This window comes from Cnephaeus nilssonii (genome assembly GCF_951640355.1).
Source record: "Cnephaeus nilssonii genome assembly, chromosome: 11".
Lineage (NCBI taxonomy): Eukaryota > Metazoa > Chordata > Mammalia > Chiroptera > Vespertilionidae > Cnephaeus > Cnephaeus nilssonii.
Genome location: NC_137082.1, coordinates 83,122,890 through 83,141,498, shown reverse-complemented (window position 1 = coordinate 83,141,498; position 18,609 = coordinate 83,122,890).

Sequence of the window (18,609 nt, the reverse complement as noted above, 5' to 3'; positions counted from 1 at the left end):
CACCCCTATGGAGCAGGACTTGCTTCAATGGGGCTTTGGTGCTCACTGAGTCTGCCCCTTGAATGTGTTGCTTATGGATGTGTAGAGTTGTAATCTGGTATGGTCTGACACTGACCACTGTACACTGGCTCTTGGGTCTCCAAGGAGGTGCAAGGTCAACTACTGCTGGGGCCACACAGCAGGAGCTACAGAGATCTGCAGATTTCTCTTCTGTGTATTGGGTTTGGAAGTGCCCAGACGAGGCCCAGCTGTGGAGCAAGGCAGGCTGGTGCTGGTGCCAGGTCTTAGGCCTTTTATTGATGGGTTTGGGACTCTCTGACCCAGCTGCAGCTTGTTTGAGATATTTTAGCCTGAGCAAGGACAGGTCATTCATTTGCAAAAGCTGCTGCACACAGCTTTAGTGGGGCTATAAATTGGATGAGGCGGGGTCTTAGGGAATCACCAGGGCGGAGCAAACAGAAATAGCTGCCAGTCAGCCCTATGACCTGGAAGGTCTCAGCATGATCCCTGTGAGCACTTCTGTCTGGGAGAAAGCCACCCCCGAGTTCCTGCCCAGATGCCAGACGGTCCAGTTCCTCCTCATGTGTCTGTGTTCCACAGAGCCTTGCCCTGGTGCTGGAGCTCAGAGGAAGTGGGACCTTGTAAGTTCAGTTTGTGGTGCCGGCCTTTTAAGAGAAACAGGTGGGTCTCCAGCAGCCTCTGTGTCTCTGAGCCCCAATCTGCACTGGTATTTTCAGCCCATAGTTCTTACTTCCTGTAGGGACTTTTTCCCCCAGCTCTGGGACCCTGGGCTAGGGGTCTGGTGTGGGACTGGGACCCCTTGCTCCTCTGGGCAGTCTCCACAGAGATGATCTCCCTCCTGATTAAAAAAGCTGCACACGTGGGTGCTGGACAAGCCCATTCTGCACCTCCACACCTCCTACCAGTCTCAGTGTGCTTTCTTCTTTACTTTTCTAGTTGTAGGACTTCCATTCAGCCAGCTTTCCAGTGGTTCTGGATGATGGTTATTCAGTATTTTCGTTATAATTTTGATGTGTTTGTGGGAGGCGACGAGTACAAGTGTTTACCTATGCTGCCATCTTCCTTTCCATCCATACAGAGAGTTCTGATATATCCAACACCTAGTTGTCCCTATTTTGAACTTTTTATATTAGTATGATACATTTGTCACAGTAAATTAACCAATATTTATATATTATCATTTACTAAATTCCATTCTCTATTCAGATTTCCTTAGTTTTCCCCTAATGTCTCTGAGTTATACCAGCCTGGCTGGGGTTGTGTTTGAAAACTCATTAGCAAATTCAAGTTCATGAAGATTTTTTACTATGTTTTCATCAAGAAGTTTTATGGAGTCACATTTTGCATTTAAGTCTACAGTCCATTTTGATTTTTTGTGTAAGATATAAAGTCTGTGTCTAGCTGGATTATATATATAATATGTATTATGTAATATATTAAGATATATATCTCTATATCTATCTATCTATCAATCCAATAGTTGCAGCATCATTTGTTTATAAGACTATCCATTCTTCATTACGTTTCCTTTGCTCCTGTGCCAAAGATCAATTGACTACATTTGTGTGGGCCTATTTCTGAGCTCTCTATTTCTGTTATATCGACCTATGTGTCTGTGTTTACACTAATGCTATCCTGTCTTGATTACTGTAGCCTTTGGGTAAGTTTGGAAATTGGCTACTGTGATTCCTTCACCTTTGTTCTTCTGAATTGCGTTGGGTTATTCTGGGTCTCTTGCTTTTTTTAATATAAACTTTAGGATCAGTTTGTCAATATCTATAAAATAGTTTTCTAGAATTTTGACTGACATTGTGTTGAATCTGTACATAAAGTTGGTAAGAACTGACATCTTAATATTGAGTCTTCCAATCCATGAACATGTTTTGTTCTTGGTTTTGTTTTTTTACTCCAGTATTCTGAGATGTCATAATGATGTGCTTTGCCTTGAGTGGATCTATTTTTATCAGTGGTGCTCATATTTTTATCTAAGGGCCCACTTAGCAGGCCTTTTCAATCTGTAAACTCTGGGTCTTCATGACATTTTCTTGGTCTAATAGATAATTTACTTTTCTTGTTTATGTTTTCCCCCTGGTCCCTCTTTCTAAGACTCTTATTTGACTAGTAGACCTTCTGGACTGATTCTCTAGTTTTCTTATCTTTTGTTTTCCATCTTTTTTCTTTTTGCTTTACTTTCTGGGACTCAACTTTACCTTCCAATCCTCTGTTGATATTTCATTTGTTATTTTCTAATTTATAAGAATTCTCTTTTTTGTTCTCTAAATGTCCCTTTTGATAACATCCTCTTTTATCATTGTAATGTTGTCTCTCTGAAGAAATTAATCATGTAAGGTTTTCAACTTTTCTTCTTCTCATACAGTCTCTGTTTCTTCCAATTTGTTTGTTTTGGTGTTTGTTGTTCAATTTTGATGCTTTCTTCAGTTGTCTGGTTATTCTTGTTTATCTACACATATTTTAGAATCTCAGTGCAGGTGGGATTTGATGACCATGGGCTTCCCTGGAGGACGAGCTGGCCGGGCCTCTTTCTTGTGGAGTCTTAAGTGTCGTGAAGTCTTTCTCCTTAGTTAGGCTGGGGTCCTCAGAGAAGGCTCATCCTGGCTCTTGCTGGAGGGTATGGTCCTGAGGATTGATGCTCTGAGTGCCCAGTAGCCAGAATGCAAATGAATGCTCTTTCATTCCCCTGTCTTCAGCATGGCAGGTCTGTTCTCCATTCTGCCTGGTGTCTCCCAGGCCAGAAAGCCTCTATTTCAGAGAATAAACCTCCATCTTCTGCTGGGCTGGGCAAGGGGCAGACGCTAGTGAGGGAAAGAACCTGCTTCCTAAACAGATTGCCACCCAACCTTCCTTATTTTCTCTCTCTCCCCTTTTCTCTTGCTTTCAAGACGATTGGTACCACCAATTTCTGAACTGTTAAGAGGGTTTTGCCGTATAAATTGGATTGGTTTTGGTTTTGACTTCCTCCATTGCTGGCTTATAATTCGTGTTTGTTTGTTTTTTTGGTGGGGGGTACTGGGGGAGGATGCCCAAGCCATTTACCAATTGTCCTTCTGATTTCCAGCTTCTAAAATTCTGTTACATTTGTCTCCCCTCCAGTTCTTCTCATCCTTGTATACTTATACTTAATTTTTTAAACTGTCATTCTGGTAGGATTTGGGAAGTAGATGTGTAACTGGACAATCAGTGGGTCTGTGCTGCCTGTCACTACTTGAGCCAATTAAGCAGAGATGGGGTGAATCATATATGAGCATTTATCCCAATACTGCTAGCAGTATGGGAGAGCAGCAGCTCACCCACAAAAATCTGTTCTGCCTCTCCCATAAGCAGCTGCTTATATTGGGTAGAAGGACAAAGATTACATGGGGCCCTAGCTGGTTTGGCTCAGTGGATAGAGCATCGGCCTGCAGACTGAAGGGTCCCAGATTTGACTCCAGTCAAGGGCACAAGCCTGGGTTTCGGGATTGATCCCCAGTAGGGGGCGTGCAGGAGGCAATCAATCAATGAATCTCTCTCATCATTGATGTTTCTCTCCCTACCTCTCTGAAATCAATAAAAATTTATGTTTTTTAAAATAAATTAAAATAAAAAAAGATTACATGGGGAAGTAGGCAAAAGGGTATGCCAAATGGGCAGTTTACAGGTAATATGGGTTGGAAATTTGCAAAGGCCTCTAGGCATGCAAAGGCTGGGGGGTCTTCAAAGGGCTAGTGATATGCAAAGGGCTGGGGGAGAGGGAGAGGTCTTCAAAAGGTTGGTGATTCTGGTTTCTGCAACAAGGTTGTTAATCTTTTCATGATAATCAGCATTTCCAGGTGAGCTCCCAGGTCCCACGTGCAACTCCCAGCCAGGTTAGACTGTGCCTTTTTAAATCAGAACAAAACAATCACAGTTAACAGAACATGATTAATATTTCTTACAATTATAGCTGGTCCCAATATTTTATTTCTGTCCCCATCAGATGTGTATGTCTAACTGGCCATAGTTACCTGGTAAGGCTGACAGCCAGTCGAGCATCTCTTCTGACTAGGCTGGGCTTGGGCCTTAGCAGTTATTAAAGATTTTGACTGTTACCCCCGACATGCTTTCTCCTATTCATTCCTTAGGACCAATTCAAATGTCACCCTCTGTGCTGCTTTATCTTGTTCTCTCATCCCCTCCTTCATCCCTCCTCCTCAAGAAGCATCAGCCATCTTCTCCTGAGCTCATGGACAGACTTTTCACTTATTTTTTGCACTGTATTTATTGATGATAATATATACAGCTGTCTTGACCTCTTAGACCAGGAGCTTTGGGGGGGGCACCTCTTGTGCCTCTTTAGATCTCCCCCACCTGCCCCAATGCTCAGCTTTCAATAGACTTACTAAATGCTTGTAGTGTGAACAAGAGCAAAGCCATGCATTTTGTGGGATGAGGCTTTGGTGGGAGGGGGGCTTGCCTGGAGGCATCCTTCCCCCACCCACTGTGACCTACATGCTGGGTTGGAGTGGCGGGGGCGGTGTTACAGGCTTGGTCCCTGAGGGCTTGATCTCAGTCCGGCTTTCATTCCCTTCATTGTTTCTATGAACCATTAACCTTTTCCTGAAGACTTCGTCCATGTTCATGTGCCTGAGTTTGCAGTTGGAAATATTGAGAACACAGTGGGGATGGGAGGTGTTGCTACATAAGAGTCTCTGTCCTCTTCATGTTCCTGGGCACCAAAGGCCGGGCCATGCTGGGTGGGGGCTGGGTGGGAAGTCAGGGAGCAGGGGAGTCATTATTCTGTAATTGAGGCGCTGGGCAGCTCTCTTCCCTGAGGCAGGCCCAGAGCATTGGCGGAATGACAGCAGCGGTTACAGAGCTCAGCCACCTGGCTGGACAGGTCTTATAGTGTCTTAAAGGCAGGGAGTGAAGCTGAGAGGGGTTCTACACCCCAAACTGTAGATATGCAGAGTGACAGCCTCTGGGGCTGCAGGCCCTTGGGTCTGCCAGCCTCCCCAGGCAGAGGTGGGGGGACCCAGAATGTCACAGCTGACTGACAGCCCTGCTTCAGCAATGGGGCCTGGCCTTGGGCTGATTTTAGGCAACCAAGGGCCAGTCCTCAGCCTCAGATGTCATGCCCTCAAACGGTAATTAACCAGGTAACCAAGTGCAATGGAGTCACTTGGGAGGCTAGCGTTTTGCAAACCATCTGCCTTTGAGGTCACCCCTGCATACCGTGACTGGAGGCGCCTACAAGCCTTTCCCTCCTGATCTTCTTGGCTATCGATGCTAGGGCTCTTTTGACACCCAATTTAGAAGCAGGAAGGTTTCTTTGGGTCAAGACATTATTCCATTTAAAATGCAAGTAGCCCTAAGAAGAACACATTAAACAAGTAACAGTCACTAACAACATAATGTGGATTAGTTTAACATACTTATTAAACCGCCAGAACTGCCTCTACTTCAGAGCTTCTCAAGGAGTGGTCTAGGGACCAGCAGCATCCACATAACCTGGAAACTTATCAGAAATGCAGATTCTCCGGTTCGGCTCCATAGAACACTCTGGGGAGGGGGCCCAGTCACCTGTGTTTTACAAACCCTCCAGGTGGCTCGGATGCACACCACAGCGCTCTTCAAGGTTAGGAAGCTTCAAGAAAGCCCAAGAGAGTAAGGGACTTGCCTCAGGTCACAGGGCTCGTTGATGGCAGAGCTGTCATTTTAATGACAGCTGGTTACCGGGATCTGGGGAGGAATTAGCACTTATGGAGGGCAAGTCCCATAGCAGAAGCCCCATCTTATTTAGTCCTCACCACAACCCTGCAAATCATCCCCAGTCTGTAAAGGAAACTGAGGTTCAGTGTGGTTAAATAACATACCCAGAGACAGGATTTCAATCTTGATCTCCCTTTTTCCCTCTTCTGCACTTTCCTGCATTTGTTGTACATGCGCATGTACACGCATGTAGCGCGTGCTCGGCAGGGGTGGGGCGCTGGAGAGGTCATGCTGGCACTCGGAGGGCACTCCTCTCTTGGGGAAGCAGGGAACTTGGAGGCCCTCTTCCATCTACCACTGTCCCAGTTTTGCTTCCGGTTGGGTCCTGACTCTGGCCTGGAGGCAGAGACCCACACACTGCCTTCCAGCTTGGCCTGGGAACTAGACTTCCTGCTTGATGTCATGCTTCTAAGTGTTCTTGCTGTTCTAGGAAGGGCCAGAGCCTTACCAAATGTGGCCAGCACTTCAGTCAGGACGGACTCGGGTGGGTGAGGGGGGATCCCACACATCTGGGATGGGAAGCAGCACTTGTTTGGAGTTAGAGCCCAAGGGCAGATGGCGCGCGCATGCGAAGCCAAACAGAAGAGGAAATTAAAGAGAGGCTTGAGTCTCCCTCCAGCTTCCTTTGCTGCATTTTTGGCAGGGATCGGCAAAGCTGGCCTGTAACTTTCCAGTCTGTTTGCTCATTGTCTTGCCCAGAAATACCAGATAAAAGAAACCATGGAATGAGGAGTGAGGAGCTTGGGTCCCACCCTCAGGATATTCCACCGACATTAACTCTCCTCCAGGCCAGGAGCCTCCCTGCCATCTGCCGGGGTCTAGCCATTCTCACAGCTCTTGCCTCTGCCATGTGATGGGTGGGTTGGGAGGGGGCTGCAGGGAAGGCTTGTCTCTAAGGAACCCTCGCCCCTGGCCAGATGTCTATCCCACTGCCTGCCTCATGCCTAGAAATTCACTCATGAGCACCATCCCATTGAGTCTTCAGTGGTCTCCTATTAAAGCGGAATGTCCGAGGAAGGATAATACCTTGTTGATGAACACCTGGTCAGGTTTTAGTTAAACAGGCCAGGGGTTCAGTGGAAATGCACCAAAAACTGTGTGGAGGCTACTGGAAAAGAAAGGGACCAGTCACAAGATGAGCAGGTAGGATGGCAGCCTTGTCATGCTCAGGGTCATGTGACTTAGTGCTGGGAGGGACCCCAGAGATGCTTCCGAAGGGACTGCCTTGTTCGGCCATCTTGAGCCAACAGGGGACTGAGCCAGCCTGAACTAGTCTGTTGGTTTTTAGGATAGAGCCCTCTCCAGAGCCCAGTGTAATTATGGGTTGCTTTGTTCCTTACTTCAAGCCTCCGCTTTTTGTGAAGCATTCCTGAAGTTTGGTTGAATTTTTTCTTCAAGAAGAGGTGACCTTCTCCAGAAAGACTTTCAAGTGGGCTCTATGTGTGTGGTCATTAAACATCATCTGAAGGTCTCCGGGGAACCGGATAACAAGGAAAGATCTGGAAAGAGGGGGGCAGAATGAAGATGAGGAAAACACTCCCCTTGCTCTTGTAGGGTTTACAGTCCAGTGAGCAACACAAGAGAGTGAAACACAAAGCTAAGATGCAGTGTGAGCAAGGCTCTCTTGGAGCTGTAGACAATCAGGAAGAAGTTGCCCCAAGCTCATCAAGGGAAAGTCACAGTTGGGGATGCGTGAACTGGGGCTTGAAAAATGAGTGTGAGTTTGCTAAGCAGAGAGAGAGGAGGTGGGAGTGGGGAGAGGTAAGGGTGTTCCAGACAGAGGGAACATCTCAGGTGTGGAGGGGTGAGCAGTTGGGAAGTGAGCCATGGGTGTGAACGAAGCGGCTTGGAGGAAGAAGGGGGACAGGCAGGGGGGCAGCAGCCTGGAAAGCAGTGGCATTCAGTCGCCTGCCTTCCAAAGTAATAACATCTCTCTGGTGCTCCTTACCCTCATCGCCACCTGTTTGTATTTCCCAGGAATAATGAAAGCTGCCACATCAGGACTGCCAGGTATTTTTAGATGAAGCTTTGCTCATTAACTTCTGCATCTCTGTACTCATTTAATTCAGCGACTGGCTCTGCTCCCATTGCCATCTTCCACTGGTAATAACGGCGCCCTGCCCAGCCTTTGCCCTGGCTCTCACGCCAATCTAAGGGACCAGAGTCGCAAAGCTGGCGGCGGGGAGGAGGAAACCCGACTTCTGGCGTACACTTGGCTCCTAACTGTCTGTATGATCTTGGAAAGCCACCCTGTAGCTCTGGGCCTCAGTTTCCTCTTCTGTTGGGTGGGCCTGGGGGTTTTAAAGGAGACGACCTCTAAGCTCCGATATTTGCAGCCCACAGGGTGGGAACTGAATATCCTAAGGGTCCAGTTTCAGAATTGAGCTTTTTCAACAGGGGCAGGAAGAGCAGAGGCTTATGGGGGGGTCACCAGAAGGTGACCTGGGGCTCTGCAGAGCTCACCGATTGTTCCCGGGGCTGTAGAAACTGGGGGTTGTGGTATCCAGTATGGGCCTCTTCCTTCCCTCACCTCTTTGGGAAATGCACCTCTATGAGAAATAGGTGGGAGCTATAGGCTGTTCAGAAAAATAGGTGACATGCACGGAACCATGTACCAGACACCCCACCTCCCCTTTTACATTTATTTTCAGGGGGCCCACTGCCTCTCCAAAATGCAACTTGCATCATCCTGCTACCTGCTGCTCTTCCCTCCCTAGTAGGCTCTGGTTTTCTTTCATGGATTTGATGCTTGCTCCCGTGCCAAACCGTGGAACTGCCTCAGGAGGCCAAAGGAAGGGCCTCAGAGATGTTATTTTTCTGACCTCACGTGAGACTGCATCAGGTCTTTCCAAAGAGAGGGAGAAAGTCACAGCAGATTAAATAATCAGTGCAAATATGTGGTGATAGCTGAAGGCACTTGATAGATGGTGTGTGTGTGTGTGTGTGTGTGTGTGTGTGTGTGTGTGTGTGTGTGTGTTTGGGGGTTGATGGTGATTTGCATTGTTACCTTGATAACATCTTCTGGGAGGGATTCTCTACTTTTTAAAAATTTAAAGTTTTTATTTTGAGGTAATTGGAGATTCTCATGCAGTTGAAAAAAATAATACAGAGGAATTCCTTGTGCTCTTAACCTAGTTTTCCCCCAATGGCAATATCTTGCAAAATTATAGTACATCACCATATCACCAGCAGGATGCTGATGTTCATACAGTCACGATGCAGAACATTTCCATCACCACAGGATCCCTCCTGCTGCCCTTTTATGCCCACCCCACTTCCCTCCTGCCCTCATCCCCTGCCTAACCCCTGAAACCACTCATCTGTTCTTCATTGCTCTCATTTCAGCATTTCAAGAATGTTATGTAAATCGAGTCATACAGTGTGTATGTAACCTTTGGGGACTGGATTTTTTCACTGCGCATAATTCTCTGAAGATGCATCCAGGTTGATACATGTATCAATAGTTAGTTCCCTTTTATGTCTGAGTCGTTGTATTCCATAGTGTGGATGAACCACAGTCTGATTAACCATTCACCCATTGGAGGACATCTAGATTCCTCTTTGACTCATGGATTCTTTAGAAGTTTGCTGCTTTGTTTCCTAGTGTTTAGTGTTTTCCTGTTATCTTGCTGTTACTGATTTCTAGTTTGATTCCATTGAGGTGGGGGAACACACTCTGTATAATTTCTTTTCAATTAATTGAGGTTTGTTTTATGGCCCAGAATATAGTCTATCTTGGTATATGTTCTGTAGGCACTTAAGAAGAATGTACATTGTGCTGTTGGATGGAGTGTTCTATAAATGTTGATTAGATTCTGTTGATGGACGGTGTTCTTGTGTTTTTCAATATCCTTACTGATTGTCTAGTTGTCTCATGAATTGTTGCGAGAGGAGTGTTGACGTGTGTAGATGTAATGGTGGGATTCTCTATTTCTCTCTAGTTCTATCATTTCTGCTCCACATTATTGTATCTCTATTATTGGTGCATGCACATTTAGGAGTGCTATTTCTTTGTGGCTTGATGCTTTATTATTATACTAGAGGCCCGGTGCACGAAATTCGTGCACTGGGGGTGCGTGTGTCCCTCAGCCTGGCCTGTGCCCTCTTGTAGTCTGGGAGCCCTTGGGGATGTCCCACTGATGGCTTAGGCCGGAGCAGGCCTAAGCCATCAGTCGGACATCCTTAGTACTGCCTCAGAGGCAGGAGAGGCTCCCGCCACCGCCACTGTACTCACCAGCTGTGAGCCCGGCTTCTGACTGAGTGGTGCTCCCCCTGTGGAAGTGCACTGACCACCAGGAGGCAGCTGCTGCATTGAGCATCTGTCTCCTGGTGGTCAGTGCATGTCATAGTGACCGGTCATTCTGCTGTTCGGTCAATTTGCATATTAGCCTTTTATTATATAGGATGATTCCCTCTCTGTCTCTGGTGATTTCTTTGTTATGAAGTCTACTTTATCTCATATTGATATAATCACTCCTGCTTTCTTTTGATTGATGTTTGCATGATCTATCTCTTTTCATTTTTTTACTTTCAACCTGCCTGTATCATTATATAGAAAGTGAATTTCTCAGAGGCAGTATATAGTGGCTCAGGTTTTTAATCATGTTTAGATTATTTACATTTAATGTTATTATTAATATGTTAGGACTTAAATATTCATTTTTCTGTTTTTGTCTTTCATTTGTTTTCTTTTTTCCTGCCTTCTTATGGGCGACTTAAACAATTTTTAGAATTCCACTTTGATTTATATATAGTATTTTTTGTGTATATGTTTTCATGTTATTATACATATTACATCATGTGTATATAACTTATCACAATCTATTGGTGCCATTTTACCAATCATGTTACCAATTCAAGTGAAATGTAGAAAACATACTTCCCTTTATGTCTTTTTACCCTCTTCTTATTTATAATGTGATTGTCTTAAACATTTCCTTTAATACATTTAAAACCGCATCACACAGTGTTACAATTTTTGCTGTCAAATTTAATGTAGAAATTCAAGAGGAGAAAGAGTTGATTGTATTTACCTATACTTTTGCTTAGCATGTCCCTTCCTACTGTTCTAAGTTCCTGCTTTTATTGTCTCTCTTGGTTTAAAGAACCTCCTTTAGCCATTTTTAGGTCTGTTGGCAACAAATTTTTTTCCTATTTCTTCATCTTAGAATGTCTTGATTTCCCCTTCATTGCTGAAGAATATTTTCACTGGATATAGGATTCTGGGTTGATAGTTCTTTCACATATGAAAAATGTTGTGCTACTTCTTTTGCCTCCATGGTTTCTGATAAGAAATCCCCCTATAGATAGGAGTCATTTCTCTCTGCTTGTTTTCAAGATTGTTTCTTTGTCTTTAGCTTTCAGAATTTTGATTATAATGTGTCTTGAGGGATTTCTTTGAGTTTATTTTGTTTGAGATTCTTCCAGCTTCGTGAATCAATAGGTTTATTTCTTCTTTTTTTCCAAATTTGGGAGGGTTTCAGCTAATGAGTTCTTTTTCAGCTCACCCTCTCGGCATCCATTGCTCGTCTTTTTTCATTCAGTTGAAATCTTTCTGGTTCTTGATATGATAAATGATTTTTGATTGAAACCTGGACATTTTTTGAGACTGGATTTTACTTAAACTTTCTGCTTTAGTTGGCTTTTTTAAAAAAAATGTTTCAATGGGAAGATTGGGGGCTCTGCCTCATTACTGCCAAGTGGGGGTTGAAGTCCAGGTTTCCTATTGGGTCTCCATACATACTCTCTGGCTGGGAGGGGTTGGAATGCCAGTTCCTATTCCCCATGCGACTCCCACTGACATTATGTGGTCTCATTACTCCTGAGCAGTGGTAATAATCCCACCTGTCCATCAGGCTTCCACTGATACACTCCAGCAGGGAGGGCAAGGCTACCTCCTTACTGCTGGGTGGGAGTGGGAGTCAAGACTCCATACTTGGCTTTTGCTGGCATGGATTAGGGTGGGGCCACATTTTTTTCTGTGGTGTCTGGAAGGATTAGAGCAGTTATTGTTTAGACGTTTTGTCTTTGTAGGCTGCCCCTTTCTTAATCTTTTGGCTAGAAGAAGCAGGCTTTGTTGGGGCTTTGTGTGTGTGTGTGTGTGTGTGTGTGTGTGTGTGTGTGTGTGTGCGCCTATTGATATTCCCAGGTTGCCAGCTTCTTCAGTCCCTAATCTGGGATATATGAAGCCAAAAGAAAACCTAGGAATCTGACCATCCTGTTATTCCTCAGGCCTCAAGATCCCTAGCCAATTGCTTTCTCTTTACCTTTCAGATTCTTCTTATGTTTGTTTTATGTATAATGTCCAGGGTTTTTAGTTGTATTTAGAGGAAGGCATAGGGAAAAGTACATCTATCTTCTCAGAAGTAGAAGTTCTCTCTACCTTTTTCCCTTTATTACTACTTAGAGTTGTTGAGAATGAAGTCCATGTACTGGGGAAAAATTTAAACAGTGCAAAAGGGATACAGTAAAAAAATCTTTCCATTCCTGTGCCCTGGCAGCTGTCACGTGGTTTCTCAACCAGAGGAGGCACTGTTACCAGTGCTTAGAGATCGAGAGAGAGATCGAGAGAGAGAGAGAGAGAGAGAGAGAGAGAGAGAGAGAGAGAGAGAGAGACAGACTGACTCTATGTTCTCTTTCCACACATTATAGTGGAACCAATTTGTATTTCTACCAGCCATGGATAAGAATGGTTATACACTGGTTCAGCAACTCTGTATGTATTAAAAATATTCACCAACCTGATATATGAAAACTGGGTCTCATTATAGGTTTAATTTGCATTTCCTGCATTGTGTGAGGCTGAGCATCATTTCAAATGTGTAAAATGCTTTTGTGTTTCCTGCTTTGTGAACTGACAATTTAATTTTATCTTTATTGTACATTTCTCTATTGGGTTGTTGGCATTTCTTACAGACTTGCACATGCACATTATTTATGTAATAAGGAAATTAGCCCTTTGTCTGCCATACATGTTGAAAATATTTTTCCTATTTTTCATTTATCATTTGGCTTTATTTTTTTAGTGTTAGATATTTAAATTTTTTTGAACTCAGATGTAGCCTTTTATAAAAGTGACATTTGGATTTGGGTCATGCTTAGACAAGACCTTCCTGGTTTAAGATTATTGCAAACACTCTCCCACATTTTTCTTCTAGCTCTTTTCAGTTTCAATTTTTGTTTAGGTCCTTGGTACATGTGACCCCAATTTATTTTTTTCAGATTCCTGAGTTGTCGCAACACAATTAGTTGAAAAGTCTGTCTTGTCCCTAGTGGTTTGAAAATGGCACCTTGATTTATTGTGGGTCTTCTCTGTGTGAGGGCTTATTTGCCTTGAAATAAGGCAAATTGCAGATGGCTACTGGTGGCTTGGGGAGGCTGTTCTGAGGTCATCTCAGAGCCATCTGTAAGGGGAGGACCACTTGTAGAGTGGGATAAGGAACTAGGGTCTTGCTCCTTCTCACCTTGGACCACTCTGTGGTTTGATCTCATGAAGAAGGATTGAGACTATACCTTGACAACTATTCACTTCAGACTTATGGCCTATGTTTTGAACATCCTCCTTAATGTTTTTTTTTTAGCTATTTCTTTCTGCCCAAATTATTCCCATCACCATAGTTGTTTAACCCAACTCAGATTTGTTATCTCACAGAGTTGTTTCTGACGGCCATGAGTCCCAGCACAGGGTAACCTGGTCTTGGCCTCAGGGACCTCTCATGAGGTTGCAGTCAAGGTGTCACCCAGGGCTGAGCTCTCCATTGGAGGCCCATCTGTGGAAGGACCCTCTTCCCTTTCCATGTGATTGTTGGCAGCATTCAGTGGGATTCATGGCAGCTCGCTTCTTCAGATCCAGAGAGGGAGAAAGAGCCTTGAGTGCCAGTCTACTAGCAAGACAGAGTCTTACATAATGCTACGTGATCACAGGACTGGCATTCTGTTACCTTTGTCACACTGTACTGGTTAGCAGTCACAGGCCCCACCCACACTCAAAGCAAGGGACCTACTCAAAGGTGAGCTCACCTGGAGGCAGGGCTCATGGGTGCCCTTAGAATCTGTCTACCACAGTGGGTGCTTTCCCTCAGCTCTCTCCACTGTAGTTCATGCTTTGCCATGGAGCCAGATTAATTTTCCTAAAGCATATCTCTGACCTCACTAGTCTTCTTCTGCTCCAAAGCCTGCATTCGTTAAAATTCAAAATTCCTTATAGTAGCATTAAAGGGCTCCCTCCAAAAGCTGCCTGGCAGTGTCTGTCAAAATGGTCCGTGCACAAAACCTTTGACCCAGACTCCGTGCCAGAACTCTACCTTCACCTGGGTGAAATAATGAATGCACAAGTGTAGTCACTGCACAACTGGTTGACATAGCAAAGGACTGGAAACAACTTAAACGGAGGGGAACGGTTAACAACATGGTCTTATAGCCAAATGATGGAGTACTACACAGACATGAAAATGAATGAGGCAGCTCTTTATACAGTCATAGTCTACACACGTGGTTCTCAAAGTGTGGTTCCTGCGCCAGCAGCATCGGTATCACCTGGGAACTTGTTGGAAATGTATGTTTTCAGGCCCCATTTACTGAACCAGAGGCTGGCGTGGGGCCCAGCAGGCTGTGTTTTAGCAAGCTGGTCTGGTAGTTCTGTTGTATGCTCCATTTTGAGAATTGCTGGCTTACTACAGTGTATATAATGAAACGGAAAAAGGTAGAACGATGTATACTGAATGGTAGAACTTGTACATGAAAGGTAAGAGAGGTATATCTTTACTTGTATATGCATAAAATACCTCTGTAAGGATACAGAAAAGACACAGCTAACTTTGGTTGCCTTTGAGATGGGAAACAGCATAGCTGGGGGAGAGATGGGAAGGTGACTTTTACTATATATCCTTTTGTACCTTTTGAATTTGAACCACTTAATGTATTATTTAAAATATTAAAATACAAAGCCCCATCCCTCTGACCTCAGCCTTCCTCATTAGCGTTCTCTCTCACCTCTGACGTGGCCTTCTCATGCCAGTCAAACTTGTCTCTTCACTTCCCTTGAGTTGGGGTTACATTTCTTGACCACGGCCTCTGCTTAATTCTGTGCTCCATCTGGAATTCCCTCACTCTTCTCTGCAGAATCAAAGCCAATTTGCCCCTGGAGCTCAAGCCCAGACGCTGCTTCCTTTGGGAAGATTTGGCTGCTCTCTCCCTTCCGTAAGGGTTAACAGCCATTTCGGCTGCCCCGTCCTGTGCCTCTCCAATGCTCGCTGCGTACTTGTCTTCTTTATTCTAGACTGTCAGCTCTCTGCAGGCAGCGCCTTGGCCCTGTACATCTTTGTGACCCCAGCACCCTGCAGAGACTGCACGTTGATCCCTAAGAATATTTTAGTAAATAACTGAGCAAATGAGGGAATGATGGAGATGGGGCCATGGGACCCACAATGGCATGGACAGTGAGTGGTAATTGCCCAGAGAGGAGAAGAATGAACTTGGGCAGGGAAGGTGGGAGAGGCTGCAGGGAGCAGCTGGCGGGCTTTATATAGGCTTTGGTTTGGGGCTGAGCTATACCTGAGGGTGGGGTGGGGAGAACACCTTCACCTGGGAGGCCACCTTCACCTGGGGGTGGGGCAGTGGGGGAGGAGTTCTTTAAAAGGGCAGATGTGCTTTGGGGGAGGTGGGTAATTGCCGGGTAGAATGTGTGTCTTAAAAAGACCTCACACAGATGGCAGAAGGGCAAGCTGCCCTACCAGGGGTGTTTTTCTGATGAAAACCAAGTCAGGAGTGAAGCTATTTTTTCATGTTCAAAAGAATTTGCCCCTAATGGCCATGCTGTCCCAACCTCCCTCCATCTTGAGGAAGCATCTGACATTTCCTGCACATTTTAATTTTCTAACCAAATAATGAAATAATGATATTGGCTGCTCAGTCACAGGACTCATTTTCTCTCATTCCTGGGCTTCAGACTTCATCTCCTATTTTAATCTGTTTTGAGCTCTTTTCTATTGCCTTGGAGATGGAGCCAAAGGTCCCCTGAACCCCTGTGCCTGCAGTTGTTTGGTTTGGGTTCCTGTGGGGTGTTTTCTTTAATGACGAGGCCCATCTTCTTGCAGCAGCGGCAGGACTTCCGGGGGAGGGGGTGAGGCTGGGGGGAGGGGGCGTCGGGAGGCAGTGGGCCTCACACCTCACCACAATAAATAAAAGTCCAATTTCTGACTCTGGGGAGCCTCATGTTCTGTCTTCCTCTTGAATGATACCCTCTCTTCACAATTGTATTACTTCTTCCAAGCCCAGCCTGCCATGGAAATCTCTCGCAACGGCTCTAGGCCACTTCCCTGAGCATCAAGGACGCACAGAAAGCACAGCATCAGTAACAACCAGCCTTTCAGAGCCCAAACACCTTTCAGGCTCATTCTGAGTGCTTTGCATGGACTCACTCATTCAAGCTCACACTCCCCTCTAAGGTCGTATTTGTATTAGTGTCCCCATTATGTTGACGAGGAGACTGAGGTAAAGAGAGATGAAATCATTTGTCCAGCAGCTGGAATGCACCTCCGGTTAGTTTCAACCAGTTTCACTCTTGATTTTTCCACTTCAGTGTATGTTAGAGCTTCCGAACTGGCAGCGGCCCTCTGAGTAGGGGCTGCACCCTTCTAAGGTGCGGTGCTGGGTAGTGCAGTGGGGTCATTGTCAGTGCCCATGGATTGTGGGACGCCTTGTCTCTTGAGAGAGCAGAGAGGGGCCCTGGTTTAGAGCAGGAGGCATGGAGTCTACACCTTTCTTAGAGCTGTAAGGCTGATTTGCAGGAGGGAGGGGGGAGGGCAGAGTTGCCTGAGAACTTACCCATGTTTCTTGCTTTGGGTAGAGAGTGTCAAGGCGACACGGTGATGCAGGTGACAAGGCTCGCCCTGTGAGGTGTGAAATGTGTGGGTTGTAAGATTGCTGGGAGAGCCGGGTGCCCATCAAGGAGTACCCTGTGACTGTGGGCGGAGGTGAGCTCACTGAACAGGGTCCCACTTTGAAGAGGAGAGAAGCCCATGTATGGGAAGGCCTGGGCAGTGGGGTGGGGTCAGAGTCAGTTGTGTGTCCCAGGGGTTCCTCAGCAGTTGGGTTGTCTTTGTCCCATACAGATAACCAACTTTGGGGCAGGTGTTTCATGTCTTCAAGCCTCAGTTACCACATCTGCCAAAAGGGGAGAAATACCCAAACCTGCCTTTGCTGTGGCAGAGCGTTGGGAAGGTGCTGGGATTACATGATGGGAGGCAATTTCCCCTGGTTTTCTCCTGACCTACGGGTAGTGGGCTTGTGTGTTTGGCCACACTTGCTGAATCTGGGCAGCTTGGGTCCTCTCCGTCTCTCTCTCCCTGTCCCAGAAGCCCTCCTGGGTTGTCTTTTCCTCCACATTAGGGTTCTGAGCCCTCTCTGTGTGGCCTCCCTGGATGCCTCTGATGCCCCCACCCCAGAGATTCTGATCTCATGGTCTTGGGTGCAGCCTGGGCTTGGTATTTATTTTTTTAATTGTTTTTATTGATTTAGGGACAGAGGAAGGGAGAGGGATAGAGAGATAGAAACACTGATGAGAGAATCGTTGATTGGTTGCTTCCTGCACACCCCTACTGGGGATTGATCCCATAACCTGGGAATGCGCCCTGACCGGGGATCGAACCTGCAACCTTTTGGTTCATAGGTTGATGCAGAACCACTGAGCAACACCAGCTGGGCTGGGCTTGGTGTTTCTTTAAAGGCTCCCCATGGGATTCCAGTGTGCCTTGGGTTGAAGACCTACTGAGAGAAAGTTCGTCAAAGCTCATGGGCAGCATATGAACCTAGAAAATAATTTTAATCATGTTTATTAGATGCCATGCTATGTTTTAAACCTGATACTGGGTGTATTTTGCAAGGTTAAATAAAACTAAAGGAGTACTTCAGATTTTTATGTTTATTGGAAGACTGTATGGGTGAGTTAACATGAATCGCCCCTAGGATCTGAGAGTTGAGACTGAGTGAGGGACTCGGAGCCTGGCAGCCTGGATGCGAAGGTTGTCTCCCTCACCTACGCGCTTGGTGAGTCTGGGGAAGCTTCCTCATCTATCACATGGGAGTATTAGTGCCTGTCTCACAGAATCATTGTGAAGAACAAGTGAGATCATTCATGAAAACCTTTTGAGAAACCAAGACTTCTACACAAATGAAAATATTGCATAAAAATAGTGTGTTCTGTATTCATCAACTGTGACTCTCTGGACACCATCCCTTAGGATTTGTGGCTGACACAGGGAGACCAGATGTCCCAAATTCCTGGGCTCTTGCCCAGGTTTATACCACCATGTGCATTCCAGACCTCATCCACTCCTGGCAGCACTGACCAGCCCCCCCTTCCCTCACCCCAATCTTTAAATTCCAGTGTCCTCCACTGATTCCTCCCCTCAGGATAGACACATGTTGCTCTCTCCCACAGTAAAACTGAAACACACCTGTGACCATTGGGCCCCCTCTATCTCCATCCTTCCCCCTTTGCCTTGTAATCAGGTCTCTTAGACATATACCTCAAGTGGAGACCTCCCTTTTCTTTCCACCTATGCCCTCGCAGAGGCCACCAGGGACCCATGGCTGCCAGCTGCTCTCTCCTTATTTACCTGGGTCTCTTCAGTATGTGTCCTATGGACCATACCCTTCATGACACACTGTCCCACCAAGGCATAGTGACTTCTGGATGGTCAAGGAAAGGTCCATTTACCTTCATATTGTTCATGTATTACAATCCATGGAAAGTAGTTACCTTCCCATGGGATCTATTACTAACTCGCAGCTGGCAAGAGTCTTGACTTTTCCAGACTCTGCCATGTTCTGATCTCGGAAGAC